The 23,292-nt window shown below is 42.3% G+C and overlaps 1 long non-coding RNA gene across 1 annotated transcript; it reads right to left on the bottom strand.

Annotated features, from left to right (window-relative positions):
* Positions 1-1,403: 1,403 nt before the first annotated feature.
* On the bottom strand, positions 1,404-21,849 carry LOC130541779 (uncharacterized). Its single transcript, XR_008955898.1, has 4 exons — positions 21,603-21,849; positions 20,849-20,929; positions 2,345-2,618; positions 1,404-1,576 (listed from the first exon to the last, which is right to left on the bottom strand). It is a non-coding gene; the product is annotated as an uncharacterized LOC130541779 (long non-coding RNA).
* Between the last annotated feature and the right edge of the window lie 1,443 nt (positions 21,850-23,292).

Raw genomic sequence — 23,292 nt, forward strand, 5'->3', positions numbered from 1 at the left:
CTAGCTCTCAGCCCTCTGGTAAGATTGTATTTTCTTTTCTTTTTTTGAAATAGGGACTCACTTCGTTGCCCAGGCTGGAGGGCAGTGGTGTCATCTTGGCTCACTGCAGCCTTGACCTCCAGGTTCAAGCGATCCTACTGTCTCAGTCCCCCAAGTAGCTGGGACTATAGGTGCATGCCACCACACCCGGCTAATTTTTGTATATTTTGTAGACACGGGGTTTCTCCATGTTGCCCAGGCTGGTCTCCACCTCCTGGGCTCTGCTTGTTGAAAGTAAGTATGGGGAAGTGATCTGCCTGTCTTGGCCTCCCAAAGTGCTGGGATTACAGGCATGAGCCACCATGCCAGGCCAGATTGTATTTTCTAACCTTTAGGTGTGGCCATGGGATGGGTGTTTGCCAATTACAAGTAAGCAACAGTGACATGTGTTACACCTGGGTGGGAGCTTTGAGGGCCGGTGAGCAACTTGCCAACTCTTTCCCCTGCAATCACGGTCATGAATCTGACAGGGGCTGCCCTATCGGCCTGGCCCTGGAGGGAAGACAACACGGAGCACAGCCCTTGATGGGCAGCCAACCTAAGAGGGAAGTAAAAGTCGGTGGCTTTAGGTCACTGAGATGTTGCATTATTTCTTACACAACACAACCTCATTTATTCGGACTGATACAAAATACTATGATGTTTGCGTAGACACATAACTCTTATTTTGTGTGTCTGGCTCTTGACCATATATTTGTTACGTTTTTGATTTCCCACCACTCTGCCTTCTAGAAAGCAATGCCCGTTCATGGTCTGAAGGCCCTCAACACAAATTTTCCTTCTTTCTGCAGCATTTCAGGGAAAGTAGACCCCAGGATGAGAGTGTGTTTTGCTTCCTTTACATCCCAAGATCTCACTGGAAAAAATCTCTACTCTGGCTCTGACCCCAATCCCCTCACTGCCATCGTGTCAGTATGTTTTGTGAGTGCCCTCCCCTCTACACACTTGACCCACAGCATTGTTTAAAGTAACTATGGAGAAGTAAAGGTGAATGGATTGTAATTTCCCTGGATGGGAGTTTGAGGTTGTAAAGGGATTACCGTTGTTTCTTTTTTTTCTTTTTTTTTGAGGCGGAGTCTCTCTCTGTCACCCAGGCTGGAGTGCAGTGGCGCGATCTCAGCTCACTGCAAGCTCCGCCTCCCGGGTTCACACCATTCTCCTGCCTCAGCCTCCTGCGTAGCTGGGACTACAGGTGCCAGCCACCACGCCTGGCTAATTTTTTGTATTTTCAGTAGAGGCAGGGTTTCACCGTGTTAGCCAGGATGGTCTCAATCTCCTGACCTCGTGATCCACCCACCTTGGTCTCCCAGGATTCCCGTAGCGTCTTAATTTCCTAGAGACATAAATTTTTCGGGGACCTGTTGTTGTTTCCAGAGTCAAGTTTATTAATGCACCTTTTAACGAATCAATGTTGTTCTGGTTGAATCATGGGCATACAGAGTCAGCACCAACAATTTGGTAGGTGTTGTGCCAACGTTGGGGCACTTTCGTGAGAGGCACCATGGGTTCCAGAGAAAGTCTTCTGGCTGGGGTCCTCCTGAAATCAGAAGGAGCTTGGATGAAGACTTCTACTAGATGGTTTATTTGGCAGGTTATCAAGGGGTAAGGAAGCAGGTAAGAAGGGAACACCAGTGCCAGGTGTGTTACCAAGGATGCTGCTGTGGACTGTGGAGTGCGGTCTCTCCAGGGCTGTCTGTGAAACACTCAGGATGCTGCTGGGAAGTGACAGCAGGGAGGGAAGGAGGCTTTTGGTTCCCACCTTGCCTTCTTAATTGAGGGCACCCCCAGGGCTGCTCACACCCCTTTATGTCTGATCTATGCTTGTACATATAGCCTGGAGGAACATCATTGTAGGAGCAGTGCCCTTCCAATGGCACAGAAAGCAAGGCCATGCTGTGCGTGTTTGAGGCAAGGTGCTGCTAGCACCAGGGGAACAGAAGTCCCCTGGAAACATCCACACCAGTGGCAGCCATCGTCAAAGGTGAGGAAGAGAATGACAGTCACAGTGACAGTGACAGTCATGTCTGCTTCCATATTATGATGTGATTTGCAATGAAACGTGTGTGCCCAGTAGTATTGAACATGCTTGTGTTCCTGGAAAGGCAAGCTGGTTCTCAGTTCTGTTGCCAATGTGCGTGGATGTGGGTGAGGTGATGTGGGATGTGGGTAGGGTAGCGCATGCTCTCTAGAAGGTAGCAAATCTACCTTACCTTTCATAAGGAAGTCATCAGATCCTGAATGTTTATGACTGGGGAAACTGAGGGAATGCAATAAACTTTCCAGGCACTATGTTCTTGGCACTTACCTGAGGACAACCCTGCTCCCATTTGGCCTGGATTTGGGGTCCCTTCCTCCTCCATGGTCCGTTTAGGCCATGTTGTGTGTCAGTACGACCTACACGTGAACTCCAGAGGAAAGGCCTGCCCGGGATGTTGCTGCTGTTCTGATACAGAAACAATTGGATGCCCTTAAACGCACATGCCTTCCCATGTAATGTCTTGGCAAAGTGGAAATGAGCACTCAGAATTGCCGCTGGCAGGAGTGCTGCTGGGTTCGCGTTTCTTTATGCAATGTGCCATCTGTAGGAAAGAAATTGATTTTTTAAAATAAACAGGCTTTGTGTAAAATGTATACATATGTATGATGCCATAATGGCTTTGCAAATGCCTTTCTCCCACTGAAGAATTGCCAGCGCACGGGGCTCCTCCGCTGATGATACGCAGGCACTCATGACTGGGGTTTGCATGAGGAAGGAGGCAGGAAGTTTGTGACTCCTTTCACAACCTTCTGAACCCATGAGCCTCAGAGAAGGGAGGGCCCTGGGTGACCATATTACCTGAGAGGTATTTAATGGGGCTTTTCCAAGGCAGGAAAAGAGCAGTAAATGCTGTTCTGCTCTTGGGCAAAGGCAGACATAACCTGAAACATCGATATTGATATGGGCACTGGGCCGGGCACAGTGGCTCATGCCTGTAATCCCAGCAGCTTGGGAGGCTGAGCCAGGAGGATCCCTTGCGGTCAGGGGTTTGAGACCAGCCTGACCAACATGGTGAAACCTCATCTCTACTAAAAATACAAAAATTAGCCTGGCGTGGTGCCACATACCTGTAATCCCAGCTACTCGGGAGGCTGAGGCAGGAGAATCTCTTGAACCTGGGAGGCAGAGTTTGCAGTGAGCCGAGATCATGCCACTGCACTCCAGCCTCAGCAACAGGAGTGAAACTCTGTCTCAAAAAATATATATATATTGATATGGGCACTTGGGGCATCTGGGATCAAAACAGAAATGATACCCTAACATATTGGGGTCTTCATTGACCGTAACCACAAAATGGGTTATTAGCATGATGTGGCTGCTTACAAAAGTGGAGTAGCAGAATTCTAAGATGATCTCTGTGATGGTGACTTTCATGTGTCCGCTCAGCTAGGCTATAGTACCCAGTCATTTAATTGAAACCTAATCCAGGTGCACTGGGCAGGTATTTTGCAGATGCGGTTGACTTTAAGGAACACAGATTAGCTTTGGTAATGAGGGTGGGCCTCATCCAATTTGTTGTAGGCTGTAAGAGCAAACACTGAGGTTTCCCAGAAAGAAAGAAATTCTGCCTCAAGACTGCAGCATCAACTCCTGCCTGAGTTCCTAGCCTGCTACCAAGCCCTGTAGACTTCAGATTTGCCAGGCCCACAGTCATGTGAGCCAATTCCTTAAAATAAATCTCTCAACATCTATATATCTATACATAGAAAAATAGAGTATATGTCTTAATAGATATATCTAAATCTATGTCTCTCTATGTAATCCACACTCATTACTTCAAATCACTTCCACTGAATATTTATTTCCAGCCCAGACATCTATCTGATGCTCTCAATCAGGGGTCAGCATGCTGTGGCTCTCTAGCCAAATCCAGCCTGTCATTACCTTGGTAAATCAGTTTTACTGGAATACAGCCACATCCAATGATTTACACATCATCTGTGACTGCTTTCCAGCTGCAACAGTGGAGGTGAGTAGTTGTAGCAAGGATTGTACAACCCGCAAGACAAAAAACATCCTCTCCTTGGCCATTTTCAGAGTTTGCTGACTTCTGCTCTAGACCCAAATATGCAACTTCTCTGTGCAATTTACATGGCCTTCCCATGAGACCACAAACCTTCTTCTGTATAAGACCAACTACCTTCTTTTTCTTTCTGTGTCTCAGGGACAGCATCTCCCTCCACCATTTGTCCAGACCTGAAGCCCTAGAGTTGTCTTTGACTTTCTCTGCATCTCCCCACAACCCAACACCCAATACTACATCCAGTCCAACAAATCCAGTCTCCTGAGTAGCCCTTGGATATCTTCCCCAGCACCCTGGCACTCTCCCTGGGTCCCCTCTAGCCGCCTGTGACAGCCTTCACAATATCTTCTGGCTCCTTCTCCAGCCTGGTCCCCTCTTGTACTGCCATCAGAGGTTCTTCCTGGAAACAACAAAACAAAACAAAACAAAACAACCAAGAGGATCTTCTTGTCTCATTACAAGAGACTTCGATGAGACACGGTTTAGAAGTCTAGCTTCTCATTGTTCTCTCCGAGGCCATCCCTGCCTGGTCTCTCCTCCTTCCTAGGGATTCCCCCCAACCCTGTCCAGCACAACCCTGTGTTCCAGCTTTGGTCATTGTCTCTTCGTTTCCAGGATCTGCCATGTTCCTGCTGAACTCTGAGATTTGCACATCCTACTTCCTCCCTCTGTTCTGCTTTCAGCTCTCGCTTTGTGGGGAGACTCCAAGGGAACCTCAGTCCCTCTGGGGACATTGCTTTCTTTCTCTGGGGAACTTCCCATGTTCCTCTAGACTTGGCTCCTGCCTTGGGCTTTTCTTGTCAAAGATTTTATACCCCACGTTGTAACTTCCAGTTCTCTGCCTGTGTCCTCCAGTAGTCCACCACCTCCATCAGGGCGGGGTTCATCTGTTTGCTTGCTGTGGTACCCACAGGCATTTTTTGAGTAAACGAAAGGGTGAACGGATGGGGGTTGGTCCTGCCCAGCTTCTGAGAGGCAGAGGGAAGGACCGTTTCCATATCACTAAAGCACAGAGGAGCTCAGTTTTTCTCCACGGGACAAGGTGACAGGACGATAGGGAAATAGACAGAGATGTGGCTTCTGTGCCTGGGGAGAGGTCCAGTAAGATGCGGGAACTCCCTCTTCCTCCTCCTCCCACTCTGGAATCTTTAGGAGCAGAGGCTCCTCTTTCTGGTCAGATTGATAATCTCTTTGGTCTCCTCCCCTCCTCTTCCCTCCCCTTCATCTTCTCTTCTTCCCCACTTCTCATTTCCCCTTCTTTCTCTCCACTCCACCTCTCCCTTCTCCCTGTCCTCCTCTGCTTTTCCCATTTCCCATTCCCTTCCCTTTGTTTTTCACCTCTCTTCTTATTTCTTGCCTTCTTCCCCTCTTCCTTTCCTTAGTCTAGTCTCCCTTTCCTCTTCTACCTCTCCCACAGGTGGGCAGTGCTGAAACATGTCACCCCACTACTATGTAACCTTTAGCAGTTTTGTCTGCTTTGAACAATTTTAATCCAAGTTAATAACCTTGTATTACATTTATGTTGAACCCTTCCATATACAGGCGTGTGCTGAGCCATTGACATGCTGACATGTGTTGCCTAATCACATTCACAGTATTCCTTTGAAGTGGATATTATTATTTATAGATGAGCAAATTGCATCACCTGTGATTCAGTAGGTGCAAGACACTGTAGAGAATGGAAAAAAATGATTTAATACATGGTCTACTGCTCTTAAAGGACACATAGCCCAACAGAGGGCTACAAAAGCCCCCCACAGTCTAAGGCAGATTCTAAGAAGGGGGGCATGCCTTAAGCATGTATCCTGCTGTGCCCCCCCCCCACCTTCTCTGCTGTTTGCTTTTTCCTCACTCACATCATGGATCTTGCAGCTTTGACTGCTAGATTCTCATCAGAAACCTCCAGCCCCAACTTCTACACGAGATACTTTTGGGAATGCTTTTTTTTTTTTTTTTTTAATGAGATAGGGCCTCACTCTATTGCTCAGGCTGAAGTGCAGTGGTACAATCTTGGCTTACTGCAACCTCTGCCCTGAGCTCAAGTGATCCTCTCTCCTCAGCATCCTAAGTAGCTGGGACCACAGATGTACATCCCCATGCCCAGCTAAGATTTTGTAGTTTTGGTAGACACAAGGGTTCACCATGTTGCCCAGGCTACTCTCGAACTCCTGAGCTCAAGCAATCTGCTTACCTCGGCACCCCAAACTGTTGGGATTACAGGCGTGAGCCACCGTGCCCAGCTGGGAATTCATATAATTTTCTCTCCAGTTTTGTGGAGTTTCTGTAAGACATTCTCATTCCTTTTTAGAATAGGGGGTATGATAGAATCAATAAATGAGTAAAACAGTCATTTAGGCACCCGGAGTGCAAGGCATGACGCTGACACTCTGGGCTGAGCTGGAGAGAAGTCCATGCCTGCCGCTTGCCGAAGTGTCAACCTGGTGGTCATTTCCCAGCTCCAAGCCCCATTTCTACAAGTTGCATGGCACTGCTTCTCAGCAGATTGGTCAGAGGATTAAAGACCTGGTCAGGCACCTGGTGCTATCTGGCATTTGGTTGGTTTTCAGTTAACATTAGTGCCTCTTTAATAATTAGTCTGTTATGGGTTTTCCTTGAGCCTTCTGTTGGGCAATTCCAGCTAATCAAAGGCACTGCTAAAGGTTAAGTTAATGAAACCATGATCATATTGTAGCTTTTTACCTGCTTGCCAACAAACACCTTATTGAAGACAAGCCAACTCTGGGCCATGCTGAGGTACAAAGCAGCCTTGGGTTTACCCATTGGATTCCCTCGTGACATCAGACAGATAGACTAAAGGAGCAATTAGCATTGGACACCTCCGCACGACGCTGAGGACGGCTTTCAACAAGCCAGCAGCTGCTGCACTCCCATTAGTTAATGTCACCGTTCCTGCATTTATTCTGAATGATAATTACAGTATGTACCAGTGTGTATTTTTAACTGCTCCTCTTAAAAAAAAAAGGAAAAACTGTCATTCTCTTTCTACAGAGGCTCAGCTGCAGCATTGTTGCCCCAGTAAAGGAAAAGAAAGAAAAAAAAAACAACCCGGAACAATCCTGCCCTAGCCAGTGGCCAAGTGAAACCCCAGGCTGTCTTTTCTGAAGGGAAAATAATGTAGCCGTGTGTTTGGAACCAGTCTTAGCAGTGTGCAGTGTGCATGTGTAGGGCATGGTGTTTGTGAGGCCACACACATTCCAAGAATAACTGTTCTAGGTTTTCAGTGAATAGTGGTCTTCACACATATCCTCTTGGACCCCTGTTTTTCATTTTTTTTTTTTTAATTTTTGTAACGAGTGAGGGAGGCTGGGCACAGTGGCTCATGCCTGTAATCCCAGCACTTTAGAAGGCCAAGGTGGGCAGATCACCTGAGGTCAGGAGTTTGAGACCAGCCTGGCCAACATGGCGAAACCCCGTCTCTACTAAAAATACAAAAATTAGCCAGGTGTGGTGGCGGGTGCCTGTAATCTCAGCTACTCAGGAGGCTGAGGCAGGAGAATTCCTTACACCTAGGAGGCAGAGGTTGCAGTGAGCAGAGATCGTGCAACTGCACCCCAGCCTGGGCAACAGAGTGAGACTCCATCTCAAAACAAAACAAAACATAAAAGGAGTGAGTGAATTACAAGCTATAAGGAAATGGCCATGAAACGGCAGCTAAAGTTTTGGTGACCTGTTTATTTTTATTTTTATGTTACCTGAAACTGTATCTTGTAGTATTTTTAGATTTATAGCAAAGTTGCAAACATACCCTTTACCTAGCTTACCCTGATGCTAACATTTTACATAACCATGGTGCAACTATGACAACTAAGAAATTAATACTGGTCTAGTACCCTGAGCTAACAGACTTCATTTTGTTGGTACCTATTATTTCACTGATGTCCTCTTCCTCAACGGGATCCAATTCAATCCAGAATTGCATATTGCATTTAGTTGTCATATGTATGTAGTCTCTTCTGATCCAAGGGCTTCTTAATCTTTTTCTTTGATTCTCTAAAGAATTTTGAAGACTATTAGTCAAGTAGTTTGTAGAATGTCCCCCTGTTTGAACTTGTCTGATTAGATTGGGGTTATAGATTTTTGAGAAAAATATCATGGAGGTGAAGTGTTCTTCCGGTTGCGTGCTGAGGGGTATGTGATAGCAAGCAAGATAACTTATCACTGGTGGTGTTAACCTTGATCAATGTAGTGTCCACCTGGTTTCTATATTTTCACTTCTATACCTCTTTCTTTGGAAACAAGTTACTAAGTCTAGCCCAGAATCAAGAGGAAAGGAATTGAGCTCTGCCTTGTGGATATGTATGTGATACATTATTTGGAATTCTTCTAAAGGAAGATTTGGGGAGCCTGGCCTTAAAGATGGATCTGTCAGTATGTGATTTTGGGCCCATAACTCAACCTCTCTTAGTCTAACTAAGATTTTTCTTCTAAAAAAAGAGAAGTTGCGCAAAGATGCATCCCATGGTGTGGCCAGCTTGAATGCCCAGTGCTTAACCTGTTGTTAGGGTGAGAGATTCTGAAATTAGAAAGATGAAGCTTTAGGTTTCAGGTCTACCACTTGCACACATGCCTTTAGATAAGTTTCTTAAACTCTATAACATTCAGGTGCCTTGTCTATAAAATGCAGTGAAACTGATACTGAGATATCACCTGTAAGGCATTTAGCACAGAAGTTTGTGGGTAGGGACGCACAAGTTCCAGCTGTTATTTTGATCGAATAGCAGCTCAGTTATACACTAGTCAAAAGCAGTGTTTAATGGTATCCTATGACTGTATAGAATTATTTCTCTTCTTATGATATTGAGAAGTATTTTAGGACTTTTTCCAGCCTTGCAGAAACGTGGTATCTATAGTAGTAGCATCACAACACCAACCTTAGCTTAACTTCTGACTTTTACACAATTACAGTTTTGGCAAAGTCAAAAGAGCCCATCCTGAATGTCAGGTGGAAAACATGGCTTTGGGTCAGCCCAACCACTGAGCAGCAGAACATTTTCGTCTGTGCCTCAGTTTCTTCATCTGTTAAATAAGCATGACTATTGTAGCTCCTAGCGCAGTGGTGTTAGCTGTAGCTTCACCACCTGGTGAAGATTCATTCCTGAGCTCAATAGCTGGCCCACCCATCATAAACTGCTTATTGCAAAAGAATAGATGGGCACACAGCCATTAACTCTCAGAAGGCAGTGTTGTGCTGAGCCCCTGTTAGCCTCAGTGGGAAAAGCACCAAGTTCAAGAGGCCAAAGAAAGCACCCAGAGCCAGCAAATGAGACAAGGGGTTTAATTAGGGGCTTATGTACAGGGAGACGGAGTCCAGTGGTGGTGGGCTGGGCAGGAGAACTACCTTGTGTACAGAAAAGATCTAGTGGCAGTGGGTGGGAAAAGATAACCTCACGGCCCAGTGGTAGTGAGCTGAGCAGGAAAACCACAACTACCCACAAATATTATGCAGTTTATATTTGATTTTCACTTAACATCTGATATGGTTTGGGTCTGTTTCCCCACCCAAATCTCATTTTGAATTGTACTCCCATAATTCCTACGTGTTGTGAGAGGGACCCAGTGGGAGATAATTGAATTATGGGGGCAGTTTCTCCTATATTGTTCTTGTGGTAGGGAATGAGTCTCATGAGAACTGATGGTTTGATAAGGGGAAACCGATTTCGCTTAGCTCTTATTCTCTCTCTTGCCACCACCATATAAGAAGTGACTTTCGCCTTCCTCCATGATTGTGAGGCCTCTCTAGCCACGTGGAACTGTAAGTCCATTAAACCTCTTTCTTTTGTAAATTGCCCAGTCATGGGTATGTCTTTATCAGCAGTGTGAAAACAGCAGTGTGAAAGCAGCTGAGATTACAGGCATGCACCACCATGCCCAGCTAATTTTTGTATTTTTAGTGGAGATGGGGTTTCACCATGTTGGCCAGGCTGGTCTCAACCTCCTGACCTCAAGTGATCTGCCTGCCTCGGCCTCCCAAAGTGCTGGGATACAGGTGTGAGCCACCATGCCCCTCTGAGGATTACAATTTGACATGAGATTTGGTTGGGGACACAGATCCAAACCACATATCAACCTGCATACCATGCTTGGGACTGTGAAAATACATGAGCATGTAGACAGATTCTACAATGGAATGTGTAGAAGTGAAAGCATCCTTCTGTTAAGACAAATAAAATGTAATTTGGTAAAAGTTAAACAAACCTTTTATTTTAAGTTTCCAAACAAATCTTCCAAGTTAGGAAAAACAGAAATAAATGTGATCCAAATTTCTCACTCTTTTGGAATAAATAGATGTATATTCGTTCTGTACACCTGCTCCACATAAATATTTTCCAAATTTCTCTCTTCCCATATATGCCCCTCAAAGCTCCTCCATAAAATTAATACAGTCAATAGAACTGTTTGTAAAAGACAAAGAGAAACAATTTCAGGACTCTATACAAGAAGGGAAAGATAAAGCTTTTTTTCTTTTTTTCTTTTCATTCTTCAGCAGCTTGTTAGAGTCTCAGAGCCTGTGTTATTGAAACCCCAGGGTGACGAGCATTAAGGTGAATCTATTGCCAAGCTTGAGCCCTTTAATGAGTGCATTGATCAGAAAAGAGAGGCAAGAAAGCAGAGTCCGGTGACACCTGAATGAATATAAATTTAGCCCCGATTGAAGTTCTTCCACAGTCGGCCTGCTCCACGCTGACAGTGTCATCGAGAGGAGAGAAAAGCAATTTTGGTCTTCAGTCTTGATTCTCTTCATGCTGTTGGCAGTTTTTAAGAAGAACAAGTTATGACTATTTTACTTCTAAAAAGCAGTGGGAACGTGTCAAAGATTTCCTCCCTGGAAGTGACAATTGAGAATGCGTCTACTGGGTGCTGATCTTGAATCTGTAATCAATCCGATGGACTGGAGAAAGAAGCACTTTCAAACCAGTCGAATTGTCGGGAAATTGGTCAGGCTGCCTCAGCAGGAAGTGAGCATCCCGTCATGGGAAGAGTGCAAACAAGAGCAGGCTGGCTAATTGGCAGGATGTTTCAGAGGGGTTCACACATGAAAAGGAGGCCTGCAGGGAGGTGGAGGGCTTGATACTGAGTCACCTTGAAGATGGCGCCAATGTTAGCCTTCCATCGTTCTAGACAACCAGCCAGCAAAATGATAAGCATTACAGGTTTTTGGAACTAGACAGATGGATTTTTAGATTGTGGCTTCTCTCTTGTGTGACATTGGGCAACTTACTGTCCCAGTCTTTACATAAAGACTCTGTCTCTTTATAAGTCAAAGGGGGATGGAAATATTACCTAACTCGTAGGTCTGGAGAGTTTAAATTAGATAATGCCTGAATATAGACTGCTCATGTCAGTGCCTGGAGTATAACCTTTTCTCAGTGAACGTTCTTGTGATTAGGATTGCCCAGTGATTTGTCTTCAGATTCAACTTGGTATATTGAGCCCTTTTTGGATGCTTGACATTTTTGTCCCTGTTATCTTACATAAAATCCTCAACCACCTTGAGAGGTATGGCTGTTTAACTTCACTTTCCAGAAGAAGACACGGAGGTTCAGAGAGGCTCAGAGACACCTTCAAGGCCACACCGCTCACTCAAGTAACTGTTTGTTGTTTTCTGAGTTATCACACCTAAGGTGCCCAGCACAAGGTCTAGCACACAGTAGGAGCTTGATAAAGCGAGGGTCTCCGAGGACTCAACTCCACTCTGCTTGCACAACTCAGCCCCTTTCCACCATCAGCCCCTCCCTTCTACCCTGCCCTGAGATGCTGTCCCTTGCTCATCTGCTTCCCCTGCATTTTCGAGCCCCTGACTCTCCTCTCTTCTCTCCCCTTCCTCTCCCTTCAGACTTTGGCACATCAGCGCCTTTTGATTTCTGTAGCCTCTTCAGAAGTATTTTTGACACAAACAATAGTCCCGGGTTTTGCTTTTCCAAGAGGCATCAGCACAATCGGAGCAGACACTGGTGACTCATTTTGATCATCGCCTTTAAGCAATTCACTCTGTGAGCCTGGACTTGACAGGCCTCACTGTGCCGTGAAATCTCATACTATTTTTATGCCTTTTAATCTATCTTTTAACAGCCTCCTTGTTTAGAACTCTGCGCCCTGGATTCACGGAAAGCACGTTTTTGAGAGTGGTGAGGACAAACTTGGCCCGTCTTAATCAAAGGCTCGGGGAGACCCAATCTGGGGTCCTTACTCAATCCTCAACTCTCCTAATGCCTTCCCCCACTGCTTCCTTTTATAATGGCCTCAGCAGGAACCTTCCTGGCTGCTTGACAGAGCCTCTGGCTGGCTTCTTCTATCTTAATAACCGCCGAGCTCTCCAAACTAGGATCTTGTCAAAATGTTTCTAAAGTGCCAGAGTTGTTCTATTGAGTCACTGTCATTGGAAAGTCGTTATGGAAATACATGTTCTGGGTAAATGTCAGGGAAGGGGCTAGTCACTTCCTTCTGAAAGCCTTCCTAGATAGCCCCAGGCCAAGTGACAGGCTTCTCTCCCGGGTTCTTTAAGAACTGAGTGCGTATCTTTGTGCTTATATTTTATTTAATGTGACAAGCATTCATGAGGGATTTACATGATGCATTCTGTTATGTTTGTTTAAATGTCTTTCTTCTGGACTATACAGTGAGTTTCTTTGTCTTATTAGGAATTTAGGGTGGGGACGCAGCATGCTGATCCCAAAACTCACTTCTGCTCTCTGGAGATCCAGACCAAAAGAACTGTACGTACAAGAATGAAAGCCAAGGCTGGGCGCGGTGACTCATGCCTGGAATCCTAGTACTTGGGAGGCCGAGGCAGGTAGATCACAGGGTCAGGAGTTCGAGACAAGCCTGACCAACATAGTAAAACCCTGTCTCTACTAAAAATACAAAAAATTAGCTGGGCGTGGTGGCAGGCACCTGTAATCCCAGCTACTCGGGAGACTGAGGCAGGAGAATCACCTGAACCTGGGAGGCAGAGGTTGCAGTGAGCCAAGATCATGCCACTGCACTCCACCCCGGGCGACAGTGTGAGACTCTGTCTCAAAAACAAAAACAAAAACAAAAACAAGATAGATAGCCATACGGGAAGCAAACACATTTCATTCATAGAATCACTGGGAAAGCAATGTGTATTGTTTACTGCTGAGATTTCTGGGAAAATGGAGCTGGAGAGTGAGATGGAGGGTTGGGTCCTATGGAGATTCTTTGACTTCCCCTGGTACCTAACCCTGGAGCCCACGTGCTCTTGGCCAGGTCCCAAGAGGGATCTCGAGACCCTCAACACCACCATTGAAGTGGATGAAGGTCAAACAAGACCCCATGGGGCAAGCATGGGAGCAGGATATGAAAAAGAATGCGAGGCTCCAGGCCTGGACTTAAGGTTGTAGCCTTTCAGTTGGCATGTTTTTCTGAAAGCATTTAGAAGCTACCAACTGTTTAAATAATGGTCAGCTTTCACTTCCAGCCATAATGAAGTAACAGGGACTGAACTTATCTTCTCACTTTAGATAGCTAATCACATGGACAAAATATATGAAATAACAGTATTCATACACTAGAAAACAGGCAGTACAGGACAGTAATACTTGAGAAAAAAGAACAAATGGGGCAAGTTCTAGGAATATTTCTCTATTTGGCCTGGAGAGAGTTTCCAGGCTGCAGTGCAAGAAGCAGCAGCTCAAACTGAGTCCAGTGGTCTCCCTAAGTTTAGGAGGCAGGACTGAGAATTTAGGGAGGCCAGTGTGGCTGGGATTCTTTCAGCAGTGTTCCTGAAAGGAGCGAGCTTCGCAGAAAAAGAGCTTTGGAGTTTTGTGGAAGAGTCCTTTTTGAGTCTTTAGCTGAGTACTAATCAGCACATGCACTAAAGAAAACTACCTGAGGCCAGGGAGGAAAAAACAAACAAACAAACAAACAAAACACCCAGAAGGAGTAGATAGAAAAATTTCTGGAGCCATACAGGACTGGGAATAATTCATGTTCCTGACAGCCATTATAAGATACCTCATATGGCGCAGGGCATCAGGTTGAGTATTCAAAAGGGGATTGTCTCATTGATGGGGACAGATTAGTTTGTGTCTCTGTCTAGCAAAGCATAGAAACAGGCCTTGAGAGGATCAGTTTGTTCCCAACTACCTTAACTGGACCCAAGAACAAATCTGAATAATACTTATAGGGATACAGAAAAAATGTAATACCCCAAAATTAAAAGTCACCAATATCTAGCATCCTACCAAACAGCACTAGATACTCAAAGAAAAATATGACCCATAATAAAGATTTAAAAATCAATCCATAGAAACAGACATTAATTAAATGACACAGATAATATAATTAGTACATGTGGAAATTAAAAAAGCTATTATAAATACATTCTGTATATTTAAGAAGATAGAGAAAACATGAGCATGTTAAATGGACATGTAAAAGATATGACAAAGATCCAAATCAGACTTCTAGAGATAAAAAATACCTGAGATGTAAAATACATGAGATGCCACTAATAGCTAATTAGAGGCTGCAGAGGAAAAGATTAGTGAACTTGAAAAAAAAGCAGTAGAAAACATTTAAAATAAAACAAAAAAAAATACGGAAAATAAAGTGAACATTGATGTGCATTATCCCATCAGTGTGCCATGGGGTAGTTTCACAAGGTCTAAGATATGTGTAATTGGAGTCCCAGAGAAAAAGGGGAAGACAAGGATATTCAAAGAAGTCTGTTCAAAATTTTTACAAATTTGACAAAAACTATAAACCCCTAAATCCAAGAAGCCCAGAGAACTCTCCAAGCTGAAGAAGCTTGAAGAAAATGACACCAGTGCACATTGTAATCAATTTTCTTAAAACTGATATAAAGAGAATATCATAAAAGTATCCAGGAAAAGTAAATGCACTATGTGCAGGGAAACAACAATGAGAATGACGACAAACTTTGTTGGCAGCAACACAAACCAGAAGACAATGGGGCAACATCTTTAAAATACTTAACAAAAAGACAAAATACTTAGAATTCTATACTCAGCAAAAGTATCTTTCAAAAATGAAGGCCAAATGCAGGTAAATAAGAGGAGATATGTGTTTAGATATACATTTTAGAAGGATCACTCTGTTCACAGGGTAATGAATAGATGGGTAAGAAAGACTGAAGGGAAGAGAATATTTTAGTGATCTTGATATCAGATGATAAGAGCCTAAGTTAAGACAGTTATTGTAGGAATAAAGAAAGAGATGAGTTGGAGAGATGTAGACTGTTGTTTGCCTAGGAAATATTACTCTTCCTTCAATGCACATTTTCAATAGCAGAAGTTGTGACTTCTTCATCTCTGATTCCTCAGCACATAGAATAAGCACACTGGTGGCTCTTAGAAAATATCATTTCAATTCGAGTCGCCTTTCTTTGTGCTGACTCTTGTCTATACCTCTCAGTTTTGTTTGTTTGTTTGTTTGTTTTTGAGACAGAGTTTTGCTCTTGTTGCCCAAGCTGGGGTGCAAGGGAGCAATCTCGGCTCACCGCAACCTCCACCTCCCGGGTTCAAGCGATTCTCCTGCCTCAGCCTTCCTGAGTAGCTGGGATTACAGGCATGTGCCACCATGCCTGTCTAATTTTGTGTTTTTAGTAGAGATGGGGTTTTCCCATGTTGCTCAGGCTGGTCTCGAACTCCGGACCTCAGGTGATCCACCCGTCTCGGCCTCCCAAAGTGCTGGGATTACAGGCATGAGCCACTGCACCTAGCCTGTACCACTCAGTTTAACTAGATACTTGCTTCTTCTTGAATTCATGTTGGCCCTATATTTATAAATAATGATAATACAACCGAAATTATCAATTTTGAAATGCAATGGTTTGTTTTGAAGTCTTGCTCTATAGTAAACGTCATGAGATATACTTGCCAATCTTTTCTTCTAGTTTTCTGTGTTTTCCTCTACAAAGCAACCTGAATTTATTTAAAAATGCTAATTAAATTGGATACTAGAATGGAGTCAAAATAAGCAAGATTCAAAAATCTAAGTTAATTTTCAGTTTGTAGTATATATTTCAAAATGAAGTAAGTCCATGCTTTTTTGATAATAAAAATTCCTACCATTTAGGTAGCAAACATAACACAACTGAATTAAAATTATTATAGTAGCAATTAGATTATTCTTTCTGGACTAAGGATGACAATTAATGCATTAATATAGTTGTTCAACAAAAAGAATGAGAGTATTACCAATAATTAACTACTTATCCTTGAAGGTTCTGCTCAAATGCCCCCACAGCTTTCCCTGATTCCTCTAGGTAGAGATGAATACCTATTACTCTTGCTTCTGTTGTATTGTGTACATATTTTTATGTTTTTCCTCATCTTGAACTCTCTTCTCCAATCCCTTAGTGAGCTACTACTCATTTTATTTTTAGTTTAGAAGTTCCTTTTTCCAAAAAGCCTTCCCTGAATTCTCATGTCTGTGCAGATGTCCCTTCTTTGTCTCTCATTGACCCAGATACTTCCCCTGATATAGACGTTACTTAGCTTTGTAATTCCCTCTCTGTGTGCCTGCCCCTTCTCTCCACACTGCAAATACCATGAGGGAAGAGATCTTATTTCTCATGGTCACATGGATCTCAATGCCTATTAGAATTCTTGGCACTTAGTAGGTTCATTTTTGAATGAATACATGTGTCTAAATTATCCTAGATCCTCAATTTGTAATGTGCACAGTACTTGGCACACAATAGTTACTCAAAAAATAAGTATCAGTTAGACTAATTTAAAGCAAAGTCCTTGCTTATACAATCTGGTGAAAGACATAGATACATAAATAGGCCACAATACGACTAAGAATGTGCCAAACACTAAAAGAATAATTCATTATAATTGGAAGCTTTGGAAGTATAATAGAATATTGATGTTCTTAACAAATGGACATGATGGTTAAAGAGGGAACTGTTGGCAGACAAAACATCATGGCACAGCAGTATAACTTGCAGTGCAATGTATTGTGAGGACTGGTGAGCAGTTCTGTGCGATCACAGCATAGACTTCTCCGATGCCTGGGGCTGGAGTTGGGTGAGGAAGCTGTGGGAGCTGGGGCTGGGTTAGATCCAATTTTACCACTTTCTTTTGCAAAAGAGTTGTCTGGGTGCATAAGTAAGAAAACCATGGAAAGAAATATATATTTAGTGTCAACTTGTGTGGGAGTCTTTGTATATATTATTTTACTTAATACAACAGTCTTATGAGAGATTATACATTTTGTAGAAGGGGAAATTGAGGCTCAGAAAGTTAAAAGAAGCTGCCCAAGTAGACCCAGGTAAGAGGTAGTAAGTAGAGCCGGGATTTTAGACAGGCCAATCTGAATGAGAGAACTTCCCCTTTTTTTTACACAATCACTCCCTTGCCTGTGTCTTTTCACCTGTATCCCTGAATGAGATATGTACACAATTTTTGGTTAAACCAGTAACAATGTTTATGGAATTATGACTATGTAAATATAGGTCCCTGCTAAGCTAAGCAGTGCACAGTTAGATCAACTTTCTCCTTCAAATTTTTGTTTTACTTGGAGTTAATAATTGCCTTGATTTTCTATTGTTTATTTTCTACTTGCCTATTATTATCATTTTTAGTGTTTCCACCTTCCATCATATGCCTATATATAGCTCTTCAAATATTTAACCACAGTTATAAGCTTTCAGTTGTATTTATGTATTTTTTTATTTATTTTAAGGCACAGTCTTGCTCTATTGCCCAGGCTGGAGTGCAGTGGCATGATATCGGCTCGCTGCAAACTCCACCTCCCAGGTTCAAGTGATTCTCCTGCCTCAGCCTCACGAGTAGCTGGGATTACAGGCACTTGCCACCATGCCTGGCTAATTTTTGTATTTTTAGTAGAGATGGGGTTTCACCATGTTGGTCAGGCTGGTCTCGAACTCCTGACCTCAGGTGATCCACCCGCCTTGGCCTCTCAAGGTGCTGGGATTACAGGCATGAGTCACTATGCCTGGCTCAGTTTTATTTTTATGGTATTTAAAACCTGCCTCCTGGATCATGTTTTTATTTCAGTCTGCATAGATCACTTTTTCAATCTGATACACAATGACCATTCTTTTGCTAATATTGGTCTCCTCAGTTGGATCCTCTGTCTCTTGGATCTTGGGTCTCCCTTTTCTATTCCTTCATCTCAGTAAGTGCCTCCTTCAGTACTTCCTAAGAAAGGAAATATAGAAGGCCATTTTACATTTATTATTATTATTATTATCATTATCATTATTATAGTGTTGGCAAGTCTGAAACTGCTCTCATTTCCTTGGAGTTGATTGATAATATATTTCCAGGTTGGTAAATCATACCATGGATTGGCTCACACAACAGCCATTTCATCTTGCCTTTTCTGTGCTTTCCTATAATTTAGAGTCTGAGAAATTAAAAATATATTTCGCAGGCTTCTGGTCATGGTGCAGTGGCTGGGACTGGATTATCCCTCCTCCTGTAAACAAATATAAAACTGGATAAAAATATGAGATAACTATTTTCAGGCAGTGGGCAGTAGGTAATGCAAATCTGCAATTCTTGAGAGAAGGGAAACTTCTGAGATGACTCTTGTGAGTACCCAGCTCTGTGCTTAGAACAATTTCCTGGTTGCAGCACAATAAGCTGGAGTCCAAACAGAAAGCATGGCCCCAGTGAGCTGACCAAACAGAGATCACAATTAAGAGTTATGGGCTTGAGGCAGATGGAATCCTCAAGGTGGGCCTTGAGTAGAAGAACCTCTGTGGACAGGGGATTCCATAAATTGATGGAGAATCCCTGAGACTCTGTGGCTGAATTTTCATTGTACATGTACAGGATAAGCCATCCAGCCTTACCATATAGCACATACTATGCTGTTAAGAGCAGAACACAAATACGAGAAGTCAAGCAGTTCTTGGAAGGAGAAGTGCAAGGGAAGTTGGAGTTCTTGCCCTGTCAGAGTGGAGACATCTTCTTAATCCATCATTAATACCCTAGCATCTAGCCGAGACTCCAGAAAGCTTGTGTCTTAACAATAGGGATCATAGCATGGACCTGGCCTAACCAAGGTCACAGAAAACATCTCTAGAAAATACTGAGTTTAGTGTTTGGTCCCTCGAGGTTAGAGAGGTTTGGAAAACACCTTGAGCTTTTCACAGACTTGAATGAACAAAGTGTTAAACCAAGCATTTAAAAATGCAGGTGATTAACCAGTAATTGAACGACTTGTGAATTTGAGAGGACGATACTGAAGCCAGAGTCTCTTCAATGTCTTTTCTACAACATTCAGCATTCAATGCAAATTTCAGTAGATATACAAAGAAAGAGAAACATATGATTCATAGTAAAAAACAAAACAAAACAAAACTGTCAACAGGGACCAAATCTAAGACAATGCACATGTTGTACTAAGAAAAGACTTGAAAATTACTCCTGTAAAGATGTTTACATAAAGAAAAATTTGATTTTAATTAGTAAGCAGATAAAAAAATTCAATAGAAAAAAATGTAAACTATAAAATTAAATAGTGGCCAGTTGCGGTGGCTCATGCCTGTAATCCCAGCACTTTGGGAGGCTGAGGCAGGTGGATCATGAGGTCAGGAGATCAAGACCATCCTAGCCAACATGGTGAAACCCCACCTCTACTAAAAATACAAAAATTAGCCGGGCATAGTGGTGGGTGCTTGTAATCCCAGCTACTCAGGAGGCTGAGGCAGGAGAATTGCTTGAACCTGGGAGGCAGACGTTGTAGTGAGCTGAGATTGCACCATTATACTCCAGCCTGGGCAATAAGAGCAGAACTCCATCTTAAAAAAAGGAAAAAAATTAAATAGAATTTCTAGAACTAAAACAAATGAACAGAAATAAAAAGTTTACTGAACAGGTCTAATGGAAGATTGGAAATGGCAGAAGAAAAAGTCAGTGAACTTTACCATAGATAATAAAAATTGCCCCATTTGAAGGAAAGAAGGATAAAAGATTGAATAAAGTTTAAAAGAACCCCAGGGTTCTGTGTGAAAATAGCAAATAGTCTAACACATCAGCACTAAGAGAGAAACTAGTGAACAAAATGAAAAGAAAATATTTGGCCTGGCGCAGTGGCTCACACCTGTAATCTCAGTACTTTGGGAGGCTGAGGCAGGCAGATCATTTGAGTTCAAGACCAGCCTGACCAACTTGGTGAAACCCCATCTCTACTAAAAATACAAAAAACTTAGCCAGGCATGGTGGCCAGCTACTCGAGAGTCTGAGGCAAGAGAATCACTTGAACTTGGGAGGCAGAGGTAGCAGCGAGCTGAGATTGCACCGCTGCATTCCAGCCTGGGCGACAGAATGAGATTCTGTCTCAATAAAAAAAAAAAAAAAAAAAAAAAAATTGAAGAAACTATAGTCTCTAATTCTCCAAATTTGATGATTTATAGGTCCAAGCAGTTAAACAAACACCAAAACCTGATAAATACAAGAAGTTTCCTCTCCAGTAGTATGATAGTCAAATGATTGAGAAACAGAGATAAGGAGAACATCGTGAAAGAAGCCAGAGCAAACAGACACATTATACGTAGGGGACAAGCATAAGAATTATTGCTGACTTGTTATCAGAAACAATGGAGGCCAGAAGATAATGGAATAACATCTTTGAAGTGCTGAATGAGAAAAGCAATAACCAAACCAAACTATCAGTACAGAATTCTGTATTCAACAAAAATATCCTTTGAACGAGGGCGCAATAAAGGCATTTTCAGTTAAATTAAAATTTAGTGATTTTACCTCCATCAGACTTGTAGTACAAGAAATGCTAAAGCAAGTCCTTCAGGTCAAAGAGATGTAATATTCTATAGATGTTCAAATCTACAAGAGAAAATAAAAAGCACTGGAGATAGTAAATAAGTAGGTAAATATAAAAGACTTTTCTTGTTTCTTGTAACTCACATAAAACACAACTGACTAAAGCACAAACAAAAACACTAAAAAGTGAGGTATTACAATTATATCCTGAATTTAGTCATGAAGTAATAAGAAGACAAATTCTGATGTTCATCCTAAAAGACAAATGACGTGGAATTTTCAGAAAGACCAATGTCTTGAAAATGCATAAAGGTAAGAGAACTATTTTTCATTAAAGGAGACTAAAAAGACATGAGAATCAAATGCAATTCATAACCCTTAATTGGATTATGGCTCAAACACACAGATACACACATGTGCACATGTGCATGCACACCCGGAAAAAACAAGACTTAATTGGGATGATTAATGGAATTTGATTTGAATATGGACAACATGTCAGATAATATTATTGTTTCAAATAATTATCCAGTGTGATCATTGTATTGTGGTTATGTAGGAAAATGTTGAGTTGTTAAGAGATTCATATTGCTGTGTAATTAGTGGTCAAAATGCCATGATTGGTGATTACAACTTGCCTTCAAATGGTTTAGGGGAAAAAAAAGTAAAATATCAGAAACTGCTGTCACAGCCATAGAAGCTCCCTGCTCCAATTTCCCTTTAAGAAAGCACTTACCAGTCAGTTGCAGAATGTAGTCAGCTGGAAGTTTCTAGTCATTAGGTCCTTCAGGATCCGATTCTGCTTTTGAGCTGAGGCCAAACTCTTCCCCAGCAGTGCCCAGCCAGTGACTGATCAGTGCATGATACCAGCTGCGCAGTGGGAAATCTTTGCTCTGGAGCTCTGTGTTAGGTCGGCTGAGACCTTGTCAGATCCTTACCATAGTCTGAGACACTCCCTGCCAGTGCTGCTTCAATTCCCTTGATGTCTCATAAACTCTCCTCTGGCATCCTAACTCAGTCTCATCATTAGTGTCTTTTCAACTGGCATTATCAGTGACTCTAATTGAGGACTATATAGATGTGCATTATCTCACTCTTTCAACTTTAGTATGGTTTGAAATTTTCACAATAATAAAAAGTTAAAAGTCATAATACAAGAAGAAGAAGCACTTCCTTGTAGCTGGGGTTCCTGAGTAATTCGGGTTTTATTGATTAGAATTACTCGTGTGAACCTTGGAACAGGACGGAAGTTAACTGTATGATAATTCATTTTTAATAGGATGGATGGCAGATATAGGGAGGCTATTTTGGTCAAAAGCTCCCCTATTTGACAATCCACTATAGTGATGGCAGCAACTTTTCTATCTTAGCAAGACCAGTGTCTTTCTGAGGGCCAAGAGTTGTTCTGGAAGCTCAGCCTAGAGCTTGTTTTCCGGATGTTGTATCATATTTTTAAAATCTACACAATACCCCAGAAGTAAATCTCTGCTCTAGCAGCTTGCATGGTTTCTGTTGTCTTCAATGGAACCTTAGCCAAAATGCAGGTAGAAATCTATTTTTTTTCTCATATACGTATTTAAGAAATTTTCCTCTTATTTTCTAGGTACTAATGTTGCTGTTGAAAAGACCACTGTTGTTTTTTTCTCCAGGTTCTTTATATGTTACCCCCTATAAAAACTTTTAGAATCATGTCATTATTACTTGTAGTTTTGAAATTTCCTGATAAGGCAACTTCTCATTCATTATGTGAGTGCTCAGTGGGCGCCTTCATTTATTATACTTGTTACTGGATGTGCATGCCTTTCAGGTACAGAAATTTCCCTGTCTTATATCTTTGACAATTTCACCTTATTCTTCTTTTAGCTCATTTTGGAAGACCATATGTCGAACCTCTTGGTTTAATCTTTTAATTTTTATTTATTTTAGTCTTTTTTCTCTTTTTTCTTGTTATACTTTCTGAGAGTTTTTTATTTTTTAAACTTTCAGGCTGTCTATGTTTTTCCCTAGATTTTATTTTTTCTTCTTTTCTTGTTTAATTGCTGAAGACTTTTTTTTAATTTTGTTTCTCATTTGTTTCTTTTTTGTTGCTAACTATTCTTTTTGGACAGATATCATATCTTCTCTTACTCTTTTGGAGATAAAAACGAATTTTAGGCGCCTGTAGTCCCAGCCACTCGGGAGGCTGAGGCAGGAGAATGGCGTGAACCCGGGAGGTGGAGCTTGCAGTGAGCCGAGATCGCGCCACTGCACTCCAGCCTGGGCGACAGAGCGAGACTCCGTCTCAAAAAAAAACGAATTTTAGAAGAGTTTTCTTCCATCTCCTGCATTAGCTTCTTTTCTTCTGACTCTCTCCTTCCACTGCTTGTTTTTGTCTGTCTTTTCCAGTTTGGAAGCTTTCTTTAATGATTTATGATTTCTAGTTTCCA

Source organism: Pan paniscus, chromosome 7 (genome assembly GCF_029289425.2).
Source record: "Pan paniscus chromosome 7, NHGRI_mPanPan1-v2.0_pri, whole genome shotgun sequence".
In the NCBI taxonomy this organism is placed as follows: Eukaryota; Metazoa; Chordata; class Mammalia; order Primates; family Hominidae; genus Pan; species Pan paniscus.